General features: G+C 44.3%; 1 long non-coding RNA gene across 1 annotated transcript in view; it reads right to left on the reverse strand.

The window, feature by feature from the left end:
* LOC309335330 overlaps positions 1-18132 on the reverse strand; it is a 75770-nt gene extending 57638 nt beyond the window's left edge. Inside the window, exons 1-2 of the long non-coding RNA XR_014153451.1 lie at positions 15332-18132; positions 11909-12065 (exon numbers count right to left, since the gene is read on the reverse strand). This is a non-coding gene — a long non-coding RNA (uncharacterized lncRNA). The remainder of the gene's footprint in view (positions 1-11908; positions 12066-15331) is intronic.
* Between the last annotated feature and the right edge of the window lie 5233 nt (positions 18133-23365).

The following is a 23365-nucleotide window of genomic DNA, read 5'->3' on the forward strand; positions in this document are numbered from 1 at the left end:
ATAAAGAAGAGTTAATTCTAGACATTCCTCCCTCTTGCTCTACATGCAAACAATATGTTTAGCCATAATTTCCTTGGACCACAGAAATTATCTAGTCCAACTCCCTTAGTCAATCCTGGTCAATCCTTGGAATCTCCAGGTAGAGCCGGGAATGCCCCCAGTATGAAACCCCACAGACCTGGTGCCAGTCACTGTGGGGAATATAGAAATAGATGGGCCAATGGTCTGTGTACACACCTCAGTCTTTGAAGCATTGCACTTTAGGATTGTCTAAAAGCACTTTTGGAGACATCACTTTTAAAGAGTGAAACATTAGTGAAACTTAGGCAACAACTCTCTAAAGATGGAAATATTAGTGTGTAATATTCCTATGTATACCGATATACAGGAAAAATATTATTAAAAAGCAACCTTGATTCTCATCAAACCGTTCTACCAAAAGTGCTAAATCCAGATTAAATGGGGAAATAATACAGGGCAGCGTTTTCATGAGGATGCTGCACTAAACTTGCTCACATGAGCAGGATCAAGTCCACAATAAACTGCTGTGTTGAAGTGTCCTAAGTATCAGGACTTTTTTCAGAGTAAATATACATAGATCAGGCAGCAAATGCTGCAAACCAGGCATGTGTGGTCTTTGCTGGACAGAGTCCAAGATGAAGTTAACGCTGCATTATAGGGGTGCTGCATCCAAGCAGGGATCCAGGAGGGAACTGAATATCCCTCAAGGTAATATAGTGCAGGACACACATCATAGCGAGGGAGATCAGCTCATGGAGGCAGCAGCTGGGCTCCTTGGGATTTCTAAGAAGGAGGAAAATGGGCATGCAGGTGCAGCAGGATAGGAGAAAGGAACATCGAGTTAGGCTGGAGAAGGAGAACAGGAGAAGCAGAGTAGAGCAGCCATGCAGAGGAGTATAGGTCAAAAACAAGGGCCAAAGCACATGGCAGCAGAACAAGCATCCGGGTCAGGACTGCTGCCAAATGGCTATAATGTGAAAGGTGAGAGTGATTTAAGGTGCATTAGAGGTGGGCAGGAGGGTAGTGCTAAACAGCTGCATTTTAAAAGCCATTTTTCTCCGGATGAGGCTAAGAGATCAAAACCTTAAATATTTGTTGCTGCTACTGTTGGAGAAGAAGCATAGACACAGGAAAGGTTCAGCAATAAAAGAATTCAATAAAATCTACACGCAACAAATGTGCATCACTAAAATTGGTAATGCATCCCTCTGCAATAACCTTACAGCCTTACATGTTCAATTTAAGCTTCACCGAGTTCAGTTGCAGTTCTTCCCAAGTAACGTGCGTAGGATTGCACCCTTGGTACGAATGGCTTGTATCCAGTGTTAGTCCTACTCAGAGTAAACCCACTGAAATTAATGGTCATGACTAGCTTAAGTTCATGAATTTCTGTGGGTCTACTCTGAGTGGAACTTAGTTGAATACAAGTCTATGTTTCCGCCCTCCCCACTGTCAGAAAGCAATCAGTGCCCTAAATGTCCCTACTGCTCCAGGGAATTGTATGTAACACACTTGTGTCAAAAGAAAAGTGGCGGGAAAACAGCCCCAAATGTCACACAATGAAGACCTGAGCGGTCTTTGTGCAAGGAGATAAGCGAAGCACTATTCTTGTTACCTACTCATTTGTTTCTGTAGGACAATAAGACACACGGCTTCCATCTTTCAGTACAAGATTAGTGGGGCAGGACTGGAGACTCAACCTACATGTTTCTGCAGAGCCACCCTATGCTCTACAAAGCACATGCTGCAATTATTGGTATCCATGGGGCCTAATGTTGGTAGCAGTACTCAGACAGCCACTATGGCTATTCTTAGGGTAGAAAAGGAAAGCAAGCAAACAAACAAAAAAACAACACTGCTCTCACAATCCCAGCTGACAGTGATGATGGGGAACTAGCTTCTCTCTCATCTTCCTGATGACATGTTTATTGAGCACAAAGTTTGCAGGGAGGTTAGACAACATCAGCTATTTACTGAGCATTCATTCTGATTTGTTTGCAGTGAAGTTAGACAATGTTGCATCAAGCATGTGTTACCCCCACCCCACAATGCTACTCAGGGTATATGCACATATGTTTCTGTGCTTGCCATGTGGTGTGTTTGAGTTCTGCTTGCTGCCAGATTGCCACACCACCAAACCAGGAGCCTCTCACATTAAATCCAGAGCGAGAATAATGCAAATGTGCTGTAAATGTTGGGAACTGCTACAAGGAACGGACAGGCACTTGGGATGTCCCGTCTGTATTTTGTGTTTCTGTGGCATGTGTATTTGTATATATGTGGCAACTGCCTACCAGGGCTAGGCATGTACATATCAATGCATGTATATGCACAGCATGGGTGCACCCATATGTACAGCATGGATATTAGGGCGATCCACAATTGCAGCGTGCATCTGTCTCTCCCTGTGACTCGCTCTAGCGTGCTGGCAGTTCTGGGCTCTATGCACGCGCACGCATGCACACACATCTGCATACCCCTTACTCCAGAAGCCCATTAATAAAAAATGCACTCGCTGCCAGCCAGCCTTAGGCCCCAGCTCGACAGGAACGAGGCTGCTCATGAATATCTCATGGCACCCTTGCTGGTGAAGGGGAAGGACGCTGCGAAGGGGGAGGTCGGCAGCAGGTTAGGATGCTTACGCTCTGCTGAGCCTCATAAATATGGTAATAGCAGGACAGGGACATGGCTCTTGCTGGGAAGATCTGGCCTCACCAGCTTCTTCGGCCCCAACCACCCTCCTTCCTGTACAGACACACACACAGTGTGGGGAGACTCCAAATGGAACAGGTGGAACAGCTGCCTGCTAGACAAGAAGTCAGGCTGCTGGGATCAGTTCCAGGCCCCATGCAATGCGCCATCTCAGCACGTGGCAGCCCCTGTCCCCCTACTGCCTTCACTTGACACCTGCCACTCTCTGGGCCTTGAGGGGCTGCTAGAGCTTAGAATTATCTACTGGCTTTAGGTCTGGTTTACACTGGCTGGGGATTCTGATCGCCAACTGGGATGCTAGGTTGATCCCATTATCTTCTCGCTCACTGCCTGGGCTACTTCCTGTGTGAAATTCAGCATCAAATTAGCAAAAAGGCAATATGTGAATGAGCTGGCTTACCCAGTGGCTCAAGTACTGAGACTGAAGTGCTGGATATGCCACAGCCGACACAGCCAGCAGCAGTCAGATCTACATGTACATTCTCATGCTGTGAGCATTCACCTGCATTTGCATGCAAATTCATCCTCCCCCAAAATGGCAATCCTACATATTACCTCTCTAGCAGCTGCACGCGGAGTGAATGAGCCATATCAGGTAATTCTTCAGTAGGCAGGGCAACTGAGGCCTAGTTTCTAGAGCAGAGGTAGTCAATGCAGTACCTTCCAGATGTTGCTGGATTACAACTCCCATCATCCCTGCCCGCTGGTCATGCTGGCTGGCGCTGATGGGAGTTGGAGTCCAAGAACATCTGGAGTGCCCCAGCCTGGCTACTCCCAGTCTAGAGCAAAAGATTTGGCTTGGGTGGCTTGCTGCTGCTCATAACAATAGGTCTCACGTGAGCAAGCTGGAGTTCTGGAAAGCAGCATGAACCTATGGGTATGGGATGGTGGAGGAGCAAGGAGAAGGCTTTGTGAGAAATCTGAACAACATTAGGCTGCTGAAAGAACTGGGCAGATCCAATGCATGGAAGCCGTTCCAACTCAGGAGCAGCCTCAGGAGAAAGGCATGTCAGGCATGACAGATGGCTGCTATTGACTTGGGGGTGATAAATGAAGGAGCCATGAGATGCTGAGAGCAAGCAGGGAGTGAGGAATGGCATGGCCACTGCAAAAGGAACCTGAGGCTGGTGCTCTGCACTGTCCTTCCTTACTGAAGCCTCCAAGAGAGGTGAGGTATATGGTGATCATTGGAAGAGGAGCAGGTGGGCAGGGGCGTAACAGTCATGGGAGCCTCAGCCTACTTTGGGAAGGAACCTATCCTTCTGCCATCCCTTTTAATTCCATAAGGAAATTTTCACCGATTTGTTCTTTGCTTTGTTCCAGTTCTTGATTGTCCCAAAGCAAAGAGGCTAGCTAGGCCTAAGTGCAGAATCCAACCTTCCTCTGTGTGGGTCATAGTGGCTGAGCAAGCTGGATTCTCCCCAGCCGTCTCCTGTTCATTCCTCTGTTCACCTTGAGCTCACCTTGGAACGAGGGTTCTTTCGGATCCTGACATTGCTTTAAAACTCATCTTGCATCTAGGGAATAGGTACCAAATGAGTTTTAAAGGTATAAACACAGTGGTTCTCAAAGGGTGTGGCGTACCACACTGGTATGGCAGGAAAGGATGGCAAGTGTGGCAGAAAGATTCAAGGGCAATCAAAGAAACATCTAAACATTTCAGTGCAGTACAGTACAGTATAGTATCAAAATATTATTTTTTTGCAGAAATTTTAGCTGCATTGTTTTATACTTTATAGATGTCCCATGATCATATTATAAAACAGTTTTGTTCTAAGTTATAAATCAAGCAGTGCTAGTTGTTTCTTTTCCTTTTCCAATGTATTTCTTAATCAATAAAAAATTTGGTGTGGCACAAGCAAAAATTTTATTCGGAAAGTGTGGCCCAGAGAAAAAAGTTTGAGTACCAGTGTTGATGCCTCTCCAGACATCCTTTCTATTGTGCATTCAGATTATTTGCACTCATGGCAGCATCCAAGCAGTTGTACATGATCCTGCTTTCAATACTGCTTTCCCCTGCGAATGTTTTAAGGCAGACGTACTACTTTGTTTCTGATCAGTGCATGTTCCGTAACTCCCTCCTGAAATATTGTCACTTTTCATACCACAAATGTTGTAGTTTATTTTTTGCCCTGCTCTTGAGGCAGGACAGTGCAGGAGTGTCCAGGCAGCAGCAGTGTGGTAACACTGGGGAAGCATCACAGAACAACTAGTAAAGCAGAATGGTGTGTGGAAAATCCAGCATAAATTCAGCACTAATGCACTATTATTGCAACAATGATCCGTTGCAGAAAACATCCACACACAAAAACCCACCAGTCTGGAGAGGCCCTTAGTGAGGCTATTCCACTTGGCTTGAAAGTCCTATCAGCCAGAATACATAGAATTCATGATTGCTGGGCCCCTTGGAAGGTGGCAGAACACTCTGATTGACAGCGGGGAGTATCTAACCAAACCAAGTGCATCAGGGAGAGAAGGAGCCAAGCAGGTAGCTAAAGAGAGTTCCCATGGGACATAGCATGAGTGGATCTGGGTATTGTTATGTTTATGTCATTGTGAACCACCCTGAAAAAGGCAGTGTAGAAATATATAATGAGAAAGGCAGTATATAAATATTTTAAATAAAAAATGAAATAGCCTGAGTAAGAAAAGCAATGCAAAGCTGGAGCTCACATGGAAACAGAGATTCATGTGCACATTAACACCCTAGTGTGTGACCACAGCTCTTACTGCCCTCCTTAGCCAGGCACAGAGCTGCAGAGAGACTGGGAAACATGTGGGGCAGGAGGGATAAATCACATGTATCCCCCCAACTGCCTAAAACAGCAGCTAAGGGACTATCATAAAATGCCCTCCTCTAATTAAGGCATTTATTTAGTTCCAAGTGATCATCTGTGCATGGGGCATTACGTAGGCAGCAGAGAAGATGACAGCACCCCCATCAACAATGTAGGGATGACCTAGTAAGTCCAGCCCATCACTGGCATCACAGTTCCCAGCTGTGCTGATTGTAAGAAAAAGCAGATTTCAGGCTTGTGGATCCACTTTGTGTGCATTAGAGCCCTCAGACCCACTGACTGGAGCCAGGGCCCACAGACTAGAGCCTACATTACTTAGGAATGTGAAGAATATGCTGCCTCTGAGCAGCTGCTGAGTGAGCACAGGAATTTGTTTTGAGTTGAGCTCATGGTCCTTCAGTGTGAAACTACGTTCTTAGGAAAGTCTTCTTCATTTTGGGCAATATGGTGGTGGTGGTGGTGGTGGTGGGGTTAAGGTGGAGGAGAATAATTTTGTTGTTGCTGAACAATTGGGAGATCTTGCCAATCTACTGTACCTTAAACCACATTCACACCACACATTTAAAGCAGTATCATACCGCTTTAAATTGTCATGGCTTCCCCCAAAGAATTCTGGGAGCTGTAGTTAAGGGTGCTGACCCCCTTCCAGAGCTACAAATTCCAGAGTGGTTTAACAATCAATCCCCCTTTACAGGGAACTATGGGGCAGGGGTGAAGGAAGGGGGGTGCAGTGGGTGCGGACGGCCCCGGGTGTCACCACTGAGGGGAGTGACAAAATGCTGGACAGCACTCACTGCGGGGCCTGCCCACACGGTCTACCTACTGCCCCCCCTAGCTGTAGGGCTCTTGTCTACCTCTTGTCTACAAGGATGGATGGTTTCTTTGTTTCTTATTTTTCCAGTGTTTAGTCCTTTGCATTTCTGCATCAGATTTGTTCATGAAAATTCATCAGCATTTTGGTGCAAATTTCCCATACATACATGCATGCATTTTCCTCTACTATTGCACATATTGGCATGTTATTTTTGTTAATATAAGCATTTGTATGCACAATTTACCCTAGCATATGCATTTCTCTACACATCACTTGGCCGGTGAACTACACTGCAAAATTCAAAGTCAAATTTCAACAAAAGGCTTCATTTTGCATATTGTTCCAGGAAGTGTGAATGAGACAGGTTCACCTTTAAATGTGAATTGAATTGAATTCCTTCTCCATCCCTACTCTTGGTTTTCATCATAGGAACCAACTCTAGGTTGGGCACCCACAATAATATAATTGTGGGGCTGGGAACCCACAAAGTCAATGAAAAAAGCTGGCAAGCAGCAGCAGTGCTTCCTTCAAGAGAAAAGAAGTTCAGTTCTGCCCTCCACAGCCAGCCAGCGAGGCACCCTTTTCCAGGGGGTGGAGCTCAGATGCAGAGAAGTATCTCTGCTTCTGAGTCAGAGCCACTCCCCATGGGAAAGGGGGCCTTGCTAGCAGGGGATAGGAGGAGGAAGAGGAGTCACCAGCGGCCACCATTACAACATGGACATGCAACATCACATGCACACATGCAGGCATCTGCATGCGATGTCACATGCCTGCGCTGCAGGGGCAGGCACCCACAATCCTGAGGGTGAGATAGCACCCCTGGTTTCCATCCATTTGCAGACACAATCCTTGCCTCTCCTTCTTACATACCTTTATTAGGAAGCTTCCTTATACTGAGTCAGACCATTGGTCTATCTAGCTCAGCATTGGTTATATGGACTGGTAGTGGCTTTCAGGATTTCAGGCAGCAGCCTTTGCCAGTCATACTTAGAGATGCTGGGGATTGAACCTGATACCTTCTGCATGCAAGGCAAATGCTATACCAATGAGCTATGGTCCTTCCCCTTATTTTCTCTCACACTTAGAGATACAGTAGCCCAAATACTCCCATCCCTTTCCCTTGTGCTCTCTGTCTTCAGCTGGCCCTGTATGCTCTCAGCCAAAGTGATTCCTCAAGTCCAGCCAAGCATCTGTCAGCAAGCCTGGCCTCCACACCCTCCCTTGCCACCTTCCTCCTTGCCCTGCCTGTCTGATCCAGACAGCAACCTCCTTGGGGCAGAGACTGTCTCTCTCTAGGGCTCTGCAGCACTGACAGCATTCAATAAATGATAAATAATCATGTCCTGGACTCAGCTTCCTAGGAGGGCCTGGAGCAGCTAAAGGGAAGCACAGCAGCCATCTGTGGCTCTGCTGAAAGACGTTGCTGCTCTCTTTAGCCTTCCCACCAACCTGCTTCATCCTGCCAGACCCCCCCCCCAAAAAAAAGGCATTGCAAGCAGAGAGCAGAAATCCAGCCTGCCTTCTCAGCTGTCAGGCAGGTCTTAGCATCCTGGGGAGAAGATTTCGACAAAAACGGATCCTGGGGATTCCATACTTTGTGATGCTTAGCAACCACAGCTCAGACAGATTGGGCAGAGGAAGGTGAAAATTGTCCCTGAAACTGCAGTGTCTATATTAAACTGGTCTCTCTCTCTCTCTCTCTCTCTCTCATATTCCACATCCCCCGGAATACACTGATTTGTATTTTACACACACACTTGCCTTCACACAATGCTACAATATCCCATGGGTAACAGATTTACACTATGTCAACAATGCAATATGATGGTAAATGCCCATGAGAAAGAATAGGCGGTCAATTGTGTTGCTGCAGTGTGATGCCAAAACTTTACCAGACTCTCCCCGGAAGCACAACCGGCTACTGAAAACAAGGAGTGGGACAAACAGATCCAAAAATGATATGAAAAAATACATAGGCAGCTGTCAGTGCAGAGAATATTCTAGCTGCTTTGCTAGTCTGAAATAATGCAAAAGAAGGGGCTGGCAGCTCTCAGATGATCAAAGATCGGAGACACCAAAACCCTGCTCCTGGCCTTCTGATGTGCCAGAAATTGCTTCATATGAATATTGGAAGCTGCTTCATTCCAAGCCAGATTATTGGTCCATCTAGTGTAGTATCCCTCTGCATATCAGTTGCTGTAAACTGCAGGAGGGGACAGTGCTCCTGAGCTTGGGTTTGCCTGAGGGTTTCCCACAGGCATCTGGATGGCTACAGGATGCTGGTCTAGATGGGCCACTGGTCTGATCCAGCAGGCTCTTCCTACTTTCTTATTGTCTCAGAGGCACACTTAGAGTACATTCTGTTGCTGCTGTGAAAATCAGTGTTTGCACCTTTTGGTAATGAAGCCAGCAGGCCCACTGATTTCTATGTAAGCTGAGCAACTGGGACTTAATGTGAACATTGCAATGCAAACAAATGCATGTTTACTTGGCAGCAAAGTCACCATACTTTGTCCTGGTGTGTTTACTGGAGTTCACTCCTCCTAGGTAATGTGCTTCAGACTGCAGCCTTAGGGCGCATGCAACCACTAATGCATGGAACAAAAAAACAAAAAGTTGTAAAGAAGCAGCCTATATGTAAATGCTTAATCATTTCCTTGCCCATATCCTTCTCCCCTAGTTGCTCTTCACTAGATGCAGGACTCCAAAACTGCCTCCGCAAACATACTTTCGCAACCCTGTGAGGCAAGAGGCAAGTGATCAAGAGCTGTGAGAAGTAACAGGTGAGGAATGGATTAAGCATCCCCTCTTCCTTCTCCCCTCCTACCTGATCCCCTGCCCCTGCTTTTCCATAAGAAGTTTTGGCTTTCATTACATGGGTGTGTGTCTGTGTGTAATGCCCAGTTCCACCCTCAGAACAACAGAACTTTTAGCACTTGGACATTAGGTACTCATGATGTCCATCATGCAAACACTCCTGTGTCAGAAAGCCAATTCAATTAAAAGCTTTCAACCGATTCCGATCCTTCTTGAGACTAAAGAAGTGAGTCACAGAAGGGATTTAGCTTTCCTCCACACACTCACGATCTGTTCCGAGTGGCGGAGACTCAACCACATACTGCTGCACAAGGGGCCTGCCTGTGGTGGACACATACAAAAATCATTTTGTTATTCTAATTTAGCACTGTCCACATCAGTGGGAAGGTGTTGTGGTTACGAAATCGAGCTGTGTGCTGGGCAGTCTCTACTTTGAGCTTCATCTCTGCCATTTGCTCAGAGGGTGGCCTCAGGCGAACCACTTGCTCCCAGCCTTAGCAGTCCAAGGGATAATAATAGTTGCCTACTTTAAAGAGCTGCTATAATATTGGTTAAATAACACATGGGAAGCTCATCTAAAAAACAAGAATCATATAATAAATACTAATGGTCCCTCGATACATCCTGTTTATTGTGCATTCATGGTTGTACTGGAGTGGTTATGCATAATTCCCTTTCAACCCTGTTTGCAGCTGCAAAAGTTTCAGGGTGGACATATGTTCCCGTTTAATTTTTTGTCCCACTTTTGTTGCACTATACAAGTCACCGAAGACCACCTTCTCATCATTGGCATCTGAAGGAATCTCAATGGCTAATGGTGAAAACAAGGCTGCTGGCAAATAATTGTTGCCAGAGCAAATGAAGAAATGTCTCAATGCCTCCTGTCCCCTCCTTCCATGCCTCCACTGCAACTAGACATGATGGCTACACTCTGCCTCCACAGTCAGAGGCAGTAATGCTTCTGAATACCAGTTGCTGGGAACCACAGGAGGGGAGAGCCCTCTTGTCTATTTCCCATTGGCATCTGGGTGGCCACAGCGAAGACAAGATGCTGGACTAGGTGGGTCACTGGCCTAATCCAGCAGGGTCTTCTTATGTTCCTGCTCATGCCTTCCCTGCTTTCTTTCTCTGTGGCAAATAGTGTTGTTTGGCCTTGCAAAATATTATAAATCCCACTGTATAATCAAGGGTTGGGGAAACTGTAACCTTCTATAAATTGTTGGAATGCAACTCCCACCATTCCTCTGGACCATGTTGCTTGGGGCTTATTGGGAATTGGAATCCAATGGCATCTGGAGACAAGGCACACGTTCCCCATCTCTGCTCTGCCCCATTCATACTGTGCTTCAATATGGCACTCTACCTTGGAATTCATATACCAGGGAATGATTCAGGGAATGATTCAGGAGATGCGGAGATTATAGAAGTGAATAATCTTAAACTATGTGAAGCAAAAGTGACTTAAGGTGTTGCAAAAATGGCCCTCTTTGGGACTGTGCCATCAATAATGACCAACACTCAGGATAGATGAATCTATCAATTCTGGTTTTTCTCAGTTTCTGATTTCTCTGTCTTACTCAGTTTGCAACATTTCTGTATTAAATCTTTCATTATTATTATCATCGTTTAAAAACAACCCCCATGCACACTTTTCTCTAATATATTTATTTATGTACACATGTTTCAGTTGGAAAACTGCATTGCAAAATTCAGAGTAGTGCAGATTTCAAAGAACAGTTGCATTTTAGTTTGTGAGTTGTTTCCAGAAAATGTGGATTAGGTAGATTCCCATTCAAATGTGCACTATGCTTAATTTTTCCTCCCACCCTAGCCAACACACCCTCTATCTCTGGAAGCAGCCCTGAAGTTGCCAAGCTCCAAATGTAAATCACACCACCTCTCTGTTTTAATTCCTCAGTGCAACCCGCATAGCTTCAATCTGTAGTCCCTTTCCTAGGTGAGAGTTTAAAGTGTCCAGTTGTCTGAGCAAATGCATGAGAATGAACACAGCTAAAACTAGCACAATAGTTAGGCACTTAAAAGTCTACTGATTTCAATAGGACAAAGTCAAGAATATGCTTAAACACTCTTCTCTCATTAAAATCAACAGGACTGAAACACGCTAAACTTAGTCTGGATTTTGCTCCGTATTTATGCAGCTCTCTGAAGCCAAGGAAAGCAGCCCATTTTTAGTATTATTCCATTTGAATGATTTTAATAGTGGCTTATGATGTGATTTTTTAAAAATAAAAATTCTCCGGGCTGGCATGGCAGGATCAAGCAGCTGGAGAGCCTCTCTTTATCTCTTTTTAGCCAGCAGGAAGCCACACTCTGGACTGACAATATTATACCTGAAGCCAAAACAGGAGCATGCCTTAAAATGCTGTTATGTGTTTGCCGAGTGTTTTCTCTTCTTCTTCTTGGCCATCGACTCTCCTTGCAGGGGACCTTCCCTCTTGCACCTGGCTTTCCTTCAGTCTCTCCTCCTCACCCACCAGTTATTGAGCTGACAGGCAGGTCACCTGGGCTCAATCCCTAGCTCTTTTCCCGTCTGTCTCTACACAGGCTCAGAAAGCTCTTTGAGGCAGAGATTGTCTCTCACCTTTTGTCTGCAGCGCCTGCCAGAACAGTGTGTTGACCTCATTTGGGGAATATCAGTGCTACTGAGGACAGCGGATCACAGACTAAATATGAAATAACAGTGTGATGTGCAAGTTCAAAAAGACAAAAGGCTCTTTTGGCTTACCTAGTATCACATCATATCCAATACATAGGATATAGTTCTTCTCTACTGTCCTCAGTTGTGTTTTTCTCCATCCGCCTTTACCACAGTTTAAGAAATGAACTGGCCATGTGGAGGGACTTGGCAAACAAGGGCATAGCTAGCGACACTTTTCTTCCCCCTGGGCAAAAGAGATTTGGGTTGGTTATGCGTACCTCATGGACCCAGGAAGATTCAGAGAGGTAGTCAATGGAAATGCATAGGTTTTCATGAAAAAAGGTCCAGCACTAATTATAAATGTAGACCGGAGTCAACCAGCATCTTGCATTGTTTCATGGCAAGACCCTGCCTATACCTAGAGAGAGATTGAGCGATTGCTAACATATGATCTAGAATGGCTCTAGATTATGGCGTATTAAAAACAGGGCTCTGCCAGATGTTAAGCTGTTTCATTCTCCAGAGCAGAGTGGTGATTACAGGGACATAAAACATTTTTTTAGGGGGAAACACCCAAATGAAGCAAATATGCACCTTGTGCACTGTGCTGCTTTCACAGCCTATTGCTATTTCAGCACCATTTTGTGGGGGGTCTTCTTGCTAGGAATAGTCATATGGGCAATCCCAACCAATCAGGGACCACATGGCGAACATGATATTAAAATGCTCTACAGCCAATCAGATTTGGCTAAATGGTGATCTCAGAAAGCCAAACAACAATGCTTCCTGGATCAATACTGTCCTCACTCTGAATGGGCAAACACCCCCCTTTAGTTGATGAAAGTGGAATGTTTTTCTACTGTCTGAAGTTTCCATGAAAAGTCCCTCCCTTCTTACTCTCCTCTAATGAAAAATATAATAAAACACACAACCAGATGACCTGGAGCAGATGTGTAAACATTACAGTTGTCAGGATGGATTTTTCAGTTTTCCTGATAAACAACCAACCATTCTAGGCCAGTGGAAGATATTGATAGGCTTTCAAAATGGATACATAAGCAGCCAAGTTTCATTGGCTTCAGGACTGGAGGTGTTTGTGGGGGTGCCTTTGGGAGGGTCTCCATGGCCACAGTTCTTCTCTGGAGCCACAAGAACTGTGGTTGTTTCTGTAGGTCCTGGTGGCAAAAACACTGAAAATGGAGCACAGCTCTCCTCTGGGAAGGAGCCAATTAAGGTTCTATTGGCTGTGTTCTGTCTGGCATATTTTTATCTTAACCCAATTTTAATGAAATTTACAAAGATTGTTTTATTGCATATTAACAGCCAAATGTCATGATGCATTCTCCTGGCTGGTGGCTGTGCACAAAATGCAACTGGGGAGCACTTGCTTTCATCTTGTCTTCCAGAATCTTGTCATCATGTTGCATCTGCATCAGAAGAGGAATCCTAGGACATCAGGGACCATCATAATAAGGGGGATCCTCTCACTGGGCCATCTCAGGAAGCAGCCACAGAGGCAACCCCTGTTACAAAAACTTTCTCAGACATAGAGGAGGAGAGGATAAATTCCAAGGAGCCATGTCTTCTCTACCTCCTCTTCCGGTAATGTTATATTGCCAACAACCACAGATGTAGATGAATCCTCTATGGAAATTCCTTTAGTTCTGGGCATCCTGTGTTCACCACCATGCCAGATTCTGAGGCAGCAGCAGGGATGCCAGCCTTGCTCAAAAGCAGAGGCTGATCAAATCCAGGGAGGTCGAGGCTACAGTACATACATCCTGATGGCAATATTTCAGCTCTCAGTAGACTTCAGGCTGATATTGGAGCCATCCAGTCATCTGATATTTGACTTAGACCCTACCTATTAGTCAGGCTACATCTGCACCATATAAAACACCATATATAAATATAAAACACTATTATACCACAGTCATAGTTTTCCTCAAGGAACCCTAAGAACGGAAGTTTGTTAAGGGTGATCAGAGGTGTTAGGAAACCCCTATTGTGAGGGGAACTGGGTCTCCTAACATCTCTCAGCACCCTTAACTAACTAGTTCCTAGGATTCTTTTGGGGATGCCACACTTGTTAAGGAGGTATAATTGTGCTTTAAATGTATGGTGTGGATGTGGCCTTGGTCTTGCCTCTAGTTTTACAGGGCACTGTGTCCCAGGCAGGGGTGCCAACTTGGGCCCCCCACTGTGGGTGCCCAAAGTCAGTACCGCACGTTGCCGTAATTACTTCACAGAACACATGCTCTGGCTGCTGTTGACCTTGAATAATAAATATAATAATTTTATTTTCTTAAGCAGACTACTAGGGGTGGATGCATTAGATTTGGTTTCTTATTTTTCCTATCTTCAGTCCACCACACTTCCACATCAATTGATTTCTTTTAAAGTTCTTACAAAAGTTCATCAGCATTTTATCGAGCATTTCTCCCAATATATACATTTCGTATGCATTTTTCCTAATATAAACATTTTTGCAAGCAATTTCTCTCCCCAAATATAATGCATTTTTGTATGTTATTTCCACTAACATACACACTTTCACATATGCATATTCGTGCATATTTTGGTTGGAAAGTTGCATCACAAAATTTGGAGAAGTATGAATTTCAAAGAATAGTACGTAGACCAAACTGAAGTTCTCATGCATCCCTGTTGGAGACAATTGAGAACTCTGTTTGAATGCAGAGAATGATTGCTAGCATAATGTACATGGAATCCATTGAGCACCCTGAAGTATTTGAAGTATTGTTCCTAAGCCAAAAATGCCATATTCCCTCAGCATTTCCTTGGATATCATGCATTCCGAAACATTTCTGTATTACCTTTGCATACTCTTCAAGTCTATTGCAATTTATTTCCCTATGTCTGAAACACAGCAGTAGCTGGGAGGGGGGCAATCATTGATGTCTTCCCAGCAGAAGTGGTGCTGGGCTCGCAGGGACTGGGATGGTGCAGCGTGGTGGCAGTGAAGTTTCAGGAGCTCCAGGGTGGCCGCAGGGTAGTGGAGAGATGCTCTTATGATCCGCTGTAACCCCTTAGAGGTTTTTGTGTTGTTGTTTTTAGTAGAACAGAACTACAGCTTAAACAGCCCTCCTTATTTTGTATTCATACATTTGTTTTCCTTACCCCCCACCCACCAATATATAACACATTGCAGTTATTTTTGACAATTCTATCCTGCCTTCCTATAAGAAAGAAAGAAAGAAAGAAAGAAAGGAAGGAAGGAAGGAAGGAAGATCCAAGGCAGAAATTTCAATACCATCTCTTTTCGGTAAAGATGGAGGACCTTCCACCTTTCATGGCAAAGTTTGCAAAATCCACCTATTCATTTGCACAATACTAATCTTCCAGACGTTGAACAGAGAGTTTGTTCTGACATTTCAGAGCTGGTCTGGTTAATTCCCCTCTGTCGAGCAGCCAATTCTCCCCAGCCAATGGATTCTCCCACCCGTGTTGCAGAGCCATCTTCCAGCAGAAGCTTCCTCTCGTACTCACCCGCTTTGGTCCTTGTAAAACCAGATCAAATCTCTTATCAAATCTTCTCTGGGAGAAAAGTCAGTAGATGTTATTGGGTTAAAAGTGTGCTTCTTCATCAGCTGTCGCATCCAGGAACTGGGAAATGTCAGGCTTGAGGCCTAGCTTGTGACAGGCTGCCACAGGGAAAGGTTCTGACAGAGGCCACATGAGCCAGAGGAGGAAGGCCTAATCCTGAATAGGCTGAAGGTCACGAACCGGACAAGGTTATCAGGAAACTAAGGGCTGGAGGGAGCAGAAGACATAGTTATGGGCAGGCTGGAGGTCAAATACCAGTCTGGAGAGGTGCGATGAGGCGTCTTTGAGGGGGTCCTGCATTGCTACTCAGTACGACAAGCTGCTCAGGCTGCCAGACTAGCCCAAACCAAAGGGAAGGGATTTATAGGGCACGGTGCCTCTCCATTGCTTTGGGAGGTCAGCAGACAATCTTCAGGCTGTGGGGCAAGCAGAGAGTACTCAAGATAGCGCTGCAGTGTAGAGGTCACCCTTGCGGCATGGAGCCTAGCCTGACTGACTGGATAAAGGCCCAGAATGCTTGTGATGCAAGAGATTAAGGAGGCTGCCATTCAAGACCCACCCACCCCCTCAGCACTTAGAACCCCAAAAGTGATTCATTGGGGCAGATAGGCACAGATATATATTCCCTCTCTGTGATGAAACCATGAAGGGAAAGTGTCTTTGAGGGACAAAATCCACGACTCTCCATAGACTGCAAGACTCAAGCTGTGCCTCCTTCATTTCCCCAAACTGAGCATCGAACTCGCATCTGAGAGGTGAAGCACGATACCAAAGTTGAAACAAAGGACAATGGCCTCCTGTGGTGCGCTTTGGTTCCTCTCTTCACAAACACACACACATATGCACCTCACCACCATTTCAAATCCATCAGCTAACATATTCAGGAGTTCTCTCCCTTCCCCACCATTGGACCAAATATCTAATTGCATCACAGAAAGAGGGAGGAAGCAGATGGCTTGATATAGTTCCATTCTCCTCTGTCACAGCAGCTGGTGTCTCCTTGCCCTTTTGGTTCCCTGTCCCAATTCCCTTTTAGCATGGGGGAGTGGGGCCATCACCAACACCTCATCACACAGCACTGCCATCCTTTATTCATGGGCCTCAGACACATTAGCTGTCTTCAAGACCCCCCACCAACATGTCCCGAGGGAACCGCAGCCACTCCCCCCTCAATTAAGTCAGTAACGTATAGTTAATAATTCAAGGAAGTTGTAAAATATTCAAAGCAGTCCCGATGGACCTCTGGCACAGTGGAGCTGGGGGCTTATTCATGGCAGGTACCTTCTCCCATTGTAAGAAGCTGTGTCAGCTCCCTTGATCATGTCCCTCTTCAGAATAAATACCGTAGTTCAAAGGATAGGTCCAGGAACCCACCTGAAGTTGCCATACACCCCCATAGATGTAGGGATGGAGGAGAAATTCAATTTTGTTTGCATTTTAATGAGAAACTATCTAATTCACACTCCTTGAAACAATCTGCAAACCGAAAGACAGGTATCTTTCCCAACCCAAACACACAAGCAGAGACTTTTACTTGTAAGTAAGAAATAGATATTTATTCAGGCAAATCATGGTACATGCTCAGTAGCAGACACAAGGCTCAGGCGTCTTGGTTTAGGAGGTGAAGAACAGGGGCCAGAAGTTCAGAACTGGATGGAAACAATGAAGATGTTCCAACAGCTTTTAAAGATGTGGTGTGCCTAGATGTGAAACTCGCTGACTTTGTGCAAATGTCAGGATTGCAAATGCACACGCCTTTGAGGGGAGGGGAGTCTGCTCCCATCTGAGAAGGCAGTCACTGGTCCAAGGTGACAAAACTGAACCTCCCTTTTCAGGCTCCTGTTTAGTTGCTGCTGCCTCCAGTTCCTCCTCTTCCCTTGGCTGCTCCAAGCCCTCCCTAGCCTCCTCTGAGGCTCTCTGCTGGGGAGGAAAGTGTGGAGGGGAGCAGAGCCAGCACCCCCACTCCCCCTTCTGAAGTGGCTGAAGTTAGGGTGAAAAGGGAATATTCCCCATTCCTCTGACTCAGGTTCCCACCATTTAGCCCCCACCCCAATTTCTTCTTCTTACTCTTGTGTCACCACCTGCCAATCCAATCCTGATTCCAACAGCATTGTGATACTGACCCTGGCACTTCCATACAGGGAAACAAGCTATTGGTATGTAAATTGTCATGTGTGAGGACTGCACATCTGTTATTTTGCAGTATGCTCAATCTTGTCAGTTGCTTCCCAGGACATATAATTGTAGTGAAACAAAGATGCATAAAAAACAGTGCTGATATGTGATTTGTAGCTTAATGACTGCAAACTGTAATACCAGAGCTTACTGCATAGCTTGACATTTATGTTGTGTTTTCACATTGACTCATGTTATGTTGTTGTTTCCCCTCCACGTAGTAAATTACTTGACAATAGAAGTGGAAAAAATGGCACCTCTGAGCCCTGAAAATGGCACTGAACAGCTTAGCACTGCTCTTTCTAGCACTTTGAAATAATCAAATTATTAATGGAGTAAGAAATGTTTATATACCAGAATGCATTAAAGTGGGATTGAGAGACCTGTGGCCTTGCAGATGTTCCTGAACTACAACTCCATTCATCCCTGAGGACTGGCCATGCTGGCTGGGGACAATAGGAGCCAGAACCAAACAACATCTGGAGGGTTGTCAGAGATTAAAGCTATTGGGTGGGATTCATTTAAGGAACCCCATCAGCACAAGCCCTGTGTGAGACCTTCCACTTGCACAAAAGGGCTTACCCGCTTCTTCCCCCTTAGTGCCCCCTTGGTGCTCCCTGAAAGCAACACCCCAAACCTGTCTCAAAGCTTGAAAGTTGAGGAAGACAGCTCTGAAGGTGGGACTTCCCTCAGTCAGAAGAATATTTCCAGGGTTGCCATATTTCAAAAGGTAAAAACCAGGACACCCCAAAAGTTGTTGAAATCCTTTGAAATCCCAGCAATATCCAGGAAAATCTGGACATATGGCAGCCCTATTTTACACCCCTGGAGGTGGAGCTCCTCAATTAGAAGAGAATAGTGCTTCTTGAGCTTAATACATAGCCTTTATACGGTACTGTAGTTTTAAAAAGGTTTCAAAAAGGTAGTATCAAAAAACTAATTTAGGTCCAGTTTCAATGATGCCAAGTTTTTATGTTAGGTTTCATGCTTGGACAATTCATATCTATGATACCGTGTAAACCAGGGGTAGTCAACGTTTTTATGCCTACTGTCCACTAATGCATCTTTCTTGATGGTAAAATTTCCTTACCGCCCACCAGTGCTCAATAGAAGGAGGATTCAGCTTGTGCCGTAGAACCCCCTACTGCCCACCTAGAATCCTGAAACGCCCACTAGTGGACAGTAGGGACCAGGTTGACAACCCCTGGTGTAAACCTTTCTGTCATGATCCACCAGGAGTCTACTGATGGTCCAAAAATCAGAACCCTCAGACACGCAATTCTTTCCAATTTTTGTACTGGGCAATTTCTCACTTCTTTCTGAACAACTGTGATGCTATAGATATCAGCTCTTAATAATTCCAGGAATCTTCCATTGTCAGCTTATGCCCTGTTACCTATTTCAGCATTAGCTTTTATTAATTCTATTAATCTTATAATAATCAGACAACCTGAATCTTTCAATTAATAACACCATTTTCAAAATTGGTACATTTAAAGCCTTATAGGGCCACAAGTTTGTCATTCCTGGATTAAGTGAAGAATAGATCTCTTTGCCAGAGGGGAAAGTGTTAAGGTAATTTGTGAAACTCAGATATGTATAGAAATCTGATGCATTTCAAGAGTTTAACTGAACTATCCTATACTTTACCTTAGACCAGGCTGAGAGATTAGATTACTGCAATGTGCTCTATGTACGGCTGCCCTTGAGCCCAGTGCAGAAGCTTCAGCTAGTGTAGAATATCTGCACACTACTGAGCCAGGTTCAAGGTCACCCATTTACTACTGAGCCAGGTTCAAGGTCCTTGAATTAATTTACGAAGCCCTGAACAACTTAGGTCCAGCATATCTTAGGGACCATCTGAACCCCTATTTCCCTGCTCCATAGGAGCCAACTCCTATCAACTTCAGCTTCTTTCAGTTTATCATTTTTTCACTCTTAAGTTCAGGTCCCCACTTTTCCATATCAGTTTGCATTTTTCTAAAAGGGTCCTCATGAGAATTCATCAGCATTTTACTGAAAATTTCTCCTAACCTACACATTTTTAATGGAATTTTGTCTAATATAATATAATTTGTCTAATATAATACAATTTGTCTAATATAATTTTGGGGGAAATTGCAAACCAGTTCCCCTAAATTTTTGTACATATGTTATTTTCACTGTGCATTTTTATGCATACTTAGTCTATACATTTCTGTACACATTACTTGGGTGGAAAACTGCATTGCTAAATAAGGAGCATTTCAAGTTTTGAAGAATGGCTGTGTTTGGGGTGGAACTCAGTGTAGAACTAAGTGGGGTATACATGCACAGAACGAGGTTTGCTCATGCAGCAAGACCTTCCCCCGCCGCTCACCTGTCCCCTGCCTGCCCCCTAAACCTGTTCAGGGGTTTCCCCAAACCCTCCAGAACAGATTTGGGGAATATGGTTGCGTGAATGGACCTCGTTCCATACATGCAACAACTGAGTTAAAACCTGGCGCAAGTGCAGATTAGGAAGGTTTACCTTTAATGCAAACTGAATTGACTATCACCACCATCCCTAGTCGTTAGGTGGTTAGTTTTGATGGTTGCTGCTACTCTATTAATAAGTTGATGTTGGCCAACAAGCAATCTGCTATTCTCAGATAGTGCAATTCTTCTTTAGGGAACTATATTTGTATATATTTTAGCATACAGCAAAATCAATTGATTTCTTGAGAATTCGCAAGGAAATTTGTTGCACACTAAGCCAGAACTGAATTAATCATTATGCTGCTTACGTTACTGAGTAATGTCCCCACCATAGTGGGTCTCTACTGGAATGCAATTATTTCTGTGTAGAGAATGGGTCTGTATGGGGCCCTTTAAAATTCTTCTCAGTGACTGTTCCTTGACCACATGACAAGAGAATTGTGGCATTGTTCCCAGTTGTAGAGACATTTTAAAATATTGGTAGCTGCTCAGCATAAAAAGCAGAGTGACTGCTCTCTGTAGCACTCCAGATTTCAGGTAAAAGATTAGCAGGACAGGGAAAGAACTTCCATTGCTTTATAATGGCTACTTCATTCTATTTGTGACAGAGAATCGTGCTGCAAATATATCATGGCAATGTTGGGTCCCATGTCACAATAGGCCAACACAGTGAGATCACTAAGGTGGCAAATTTGGTTTTCAGCAATTAAAGAATGGAAGTCACAAAAGCCACAGACTTTGTATACCAATAAAAATGCAATAGTAAACCACAGTACTCAGATGAGAATTGTGAAATGTATTTCACACTGAGTACTCAATTAGGTGTGACACTGGAGCTCCCCGGTCTGACTATACGCATTAAGAATTTAGCATATAATAGCCTCACCATCCCTTAAATTCAGACTCAAGAGACTGAAGCATGGGGAAGCAGGGAGGTGACCCCCTTACTTCCAGCACTGTCCCTCACTCACTCACTCACTCACTCACACATACACACACAGTGAAAATTTCACCTATAGTTCCTGTTTGACCCATTATGGGAACTTAACATGTACACAAGCGAAGAGTCTGGGTTTTTATGCTTTCTAGCTTCTGCTGTAGCTGGCAAACTTCTTGTCTCAAAGAACAAAGGAACTGTTATTAGCTTAGTACAAATATTTTCCTTAGACAAGTATCTTCCACACTTCAACCTTTTTTTAAAAGAAAAACTGCTACTAAATTGTGATCTCTGATTCTTAGCTAGATGATCATTCCGACCTGAGAAGCTTAGCTGTGGATTTACAAGGTCATAACAAGGCAATGCAAAATTCTGTACCAAGGCCACCATCCCAACATCACAAGAGTGGAAATTATAAAAGGTGTTCCCGCAAAATATGACCAGGTGTACGTTGCAAGGAATGGAATCACATGCTGTGAATCTCAGGTTCAGTCCCCTGGGTTTTAGCATGCTATCTCCTTCCTTATTTGGCAGAAGGTTGCAGTACAATGCCCTCTTTATTTTGTGCAGAGTCAGGTAGGGATTGTATAGAAGTGGGAATGCTCAAGAAAGAGACTCTCTCCCACTTCCTTGCCCCACTGCAACAGACCTGCAGTGTTTTCCTATCTGGTAGATTCTGCCACCACTCACTTTATGGGTCACTTGCAGCCCCAGAAAAAGCAAAAAGTGAGGATGTCCCTTTAATGACTACGGTTGGGGATCCTGGCTCAGCACCCCTTGTTCCTCCAACCAGTCCCTCACAATTCACACAGATTGTAAAGCAGGCATTCCAGCCGCCTGCTTCTCCCTGAGAACAGAGCGAATTCTTGGCTTTACCCACTCCCGCCAACTGTTCGTTGATCACTTGCAGTTTTTATTAATCAATCAATTAATTATAATTGCTTGTTGTTGTTATTTCTCCATTGTGTGTTCTTCAAAGCTGTTCTTCCCTTCAAAAGGTTTGGGCTGCTCTATTTAATTTCATCTTCGTGCACGTGGTCACTGAATGTACATTTGATGAGAAGCTGCTTTGCTCTTTACTCATGTTATTGCAATGAAGTAGCAACTACTGCATCCCTTGACTGAGTGGATGTGAATTTTTCCTAGTGACTCACCTGTTGCTGTGCGGTTATTCTGGGGCATAAATGGATAAACTCTTAGACTGAATGCTTGGGACAGTTTCTCTTAAAGTGAAAATGGTAGGCTGTTCTGTTACATCTGTGATAAGTGTTCTACTGACCTGTGTGTGTTTGCATGTGTGTATGTGTGTAATGCACACACACACACACACATTGTAGCTTAGCCCCTGTGAATCTAAGCTCCTGGGTTCTGTTGCCACCTACACCTGAAGCTGCCTCTTTAAATTAGATGCATTTCAGAATATTCTTTTCACATTAAAATTCAAACTTTGACAAATTCCTACTCAGCTGTCAAACAAAAAGAAAGATAAAATATTTATCTACACCTCACCATTTCTGGGATAACTGCGTTGGAGTGGAGAGAGATGAAGGGGAGATGAAGTAGCTATGTAGTACACAGCCAGGGTATATGCATCTGTTGGCAGAGCTGTGTTTTATATTTTACCATGTGCATTTATTCCTGTGTACTCTGGGCATACCATGCCTGTACAGCTGAATATTTTATCTGTAACTACATGTATCCTAGTTATTCTTTATGTATGTGTGCTTGTATTGATCAGCAATGGCATATTTTGTTGTGTGTGTGTGTGTGCACACGCACATATGCGATGAGCTATACTTTGTGCGTACAAAGTAAGAGTAATTATGTGTCAGAAAGTGTTTTATGTACGGAATAAATGTTCTTGAATATGTAATTTTCCATATAGTGTTTCTTTGTTTGCTGTCTCTTGACACAATCTATCTACAAAGCACCAAATGAAGTATTTGCACAAAGCATAATACAAGATGCACATTTGCATGTGGCATTGCAAGAGTGTATGTCTGTGCATTGAGAACGTACATACACCGTTCCCAAGAGTGAAGGTATATAAGTCTTTAATATGAACTGCACAATACTACATGATGCACATTTCTGTATTATTTTCCCCTTACACTGCTGCATTAAGGAATTAGGTTGTATGGGATACTGTCCATTCCATCCACTTGTCAATGTAATACACCGTTGCCAAGGGTGTAAAGGTTAATTACTATTCTGGCAGCAGGGATAATCATGAGACTGGACTAAGCCAAGCAGTTAGCACAGGGGTATCCTTGGGAGAAAGTTGCCTGGGCACTTTTTGTGCTTTTAGCAGGGCACAACAGTGTCTTAACAAGCACCATAAGTAGTTGCTGCGCCTAAAGCCTCTGATCAACTTGCCCAGAATGGAGCTGATGAAATTATACATGGTT

This window comes from Podarcis erhardii, assembly GCF_964252035.2.
Source record: "Podarcis erhardii genome assembly, chromosome: 2".
Taxonomy (NCBI): domain Eukaryota; kingdom Metazoa; phylum Chordata; class Lepidosauria; order Squamata; family Lacertidae; genus Podarcis; species Podarcis erhardii.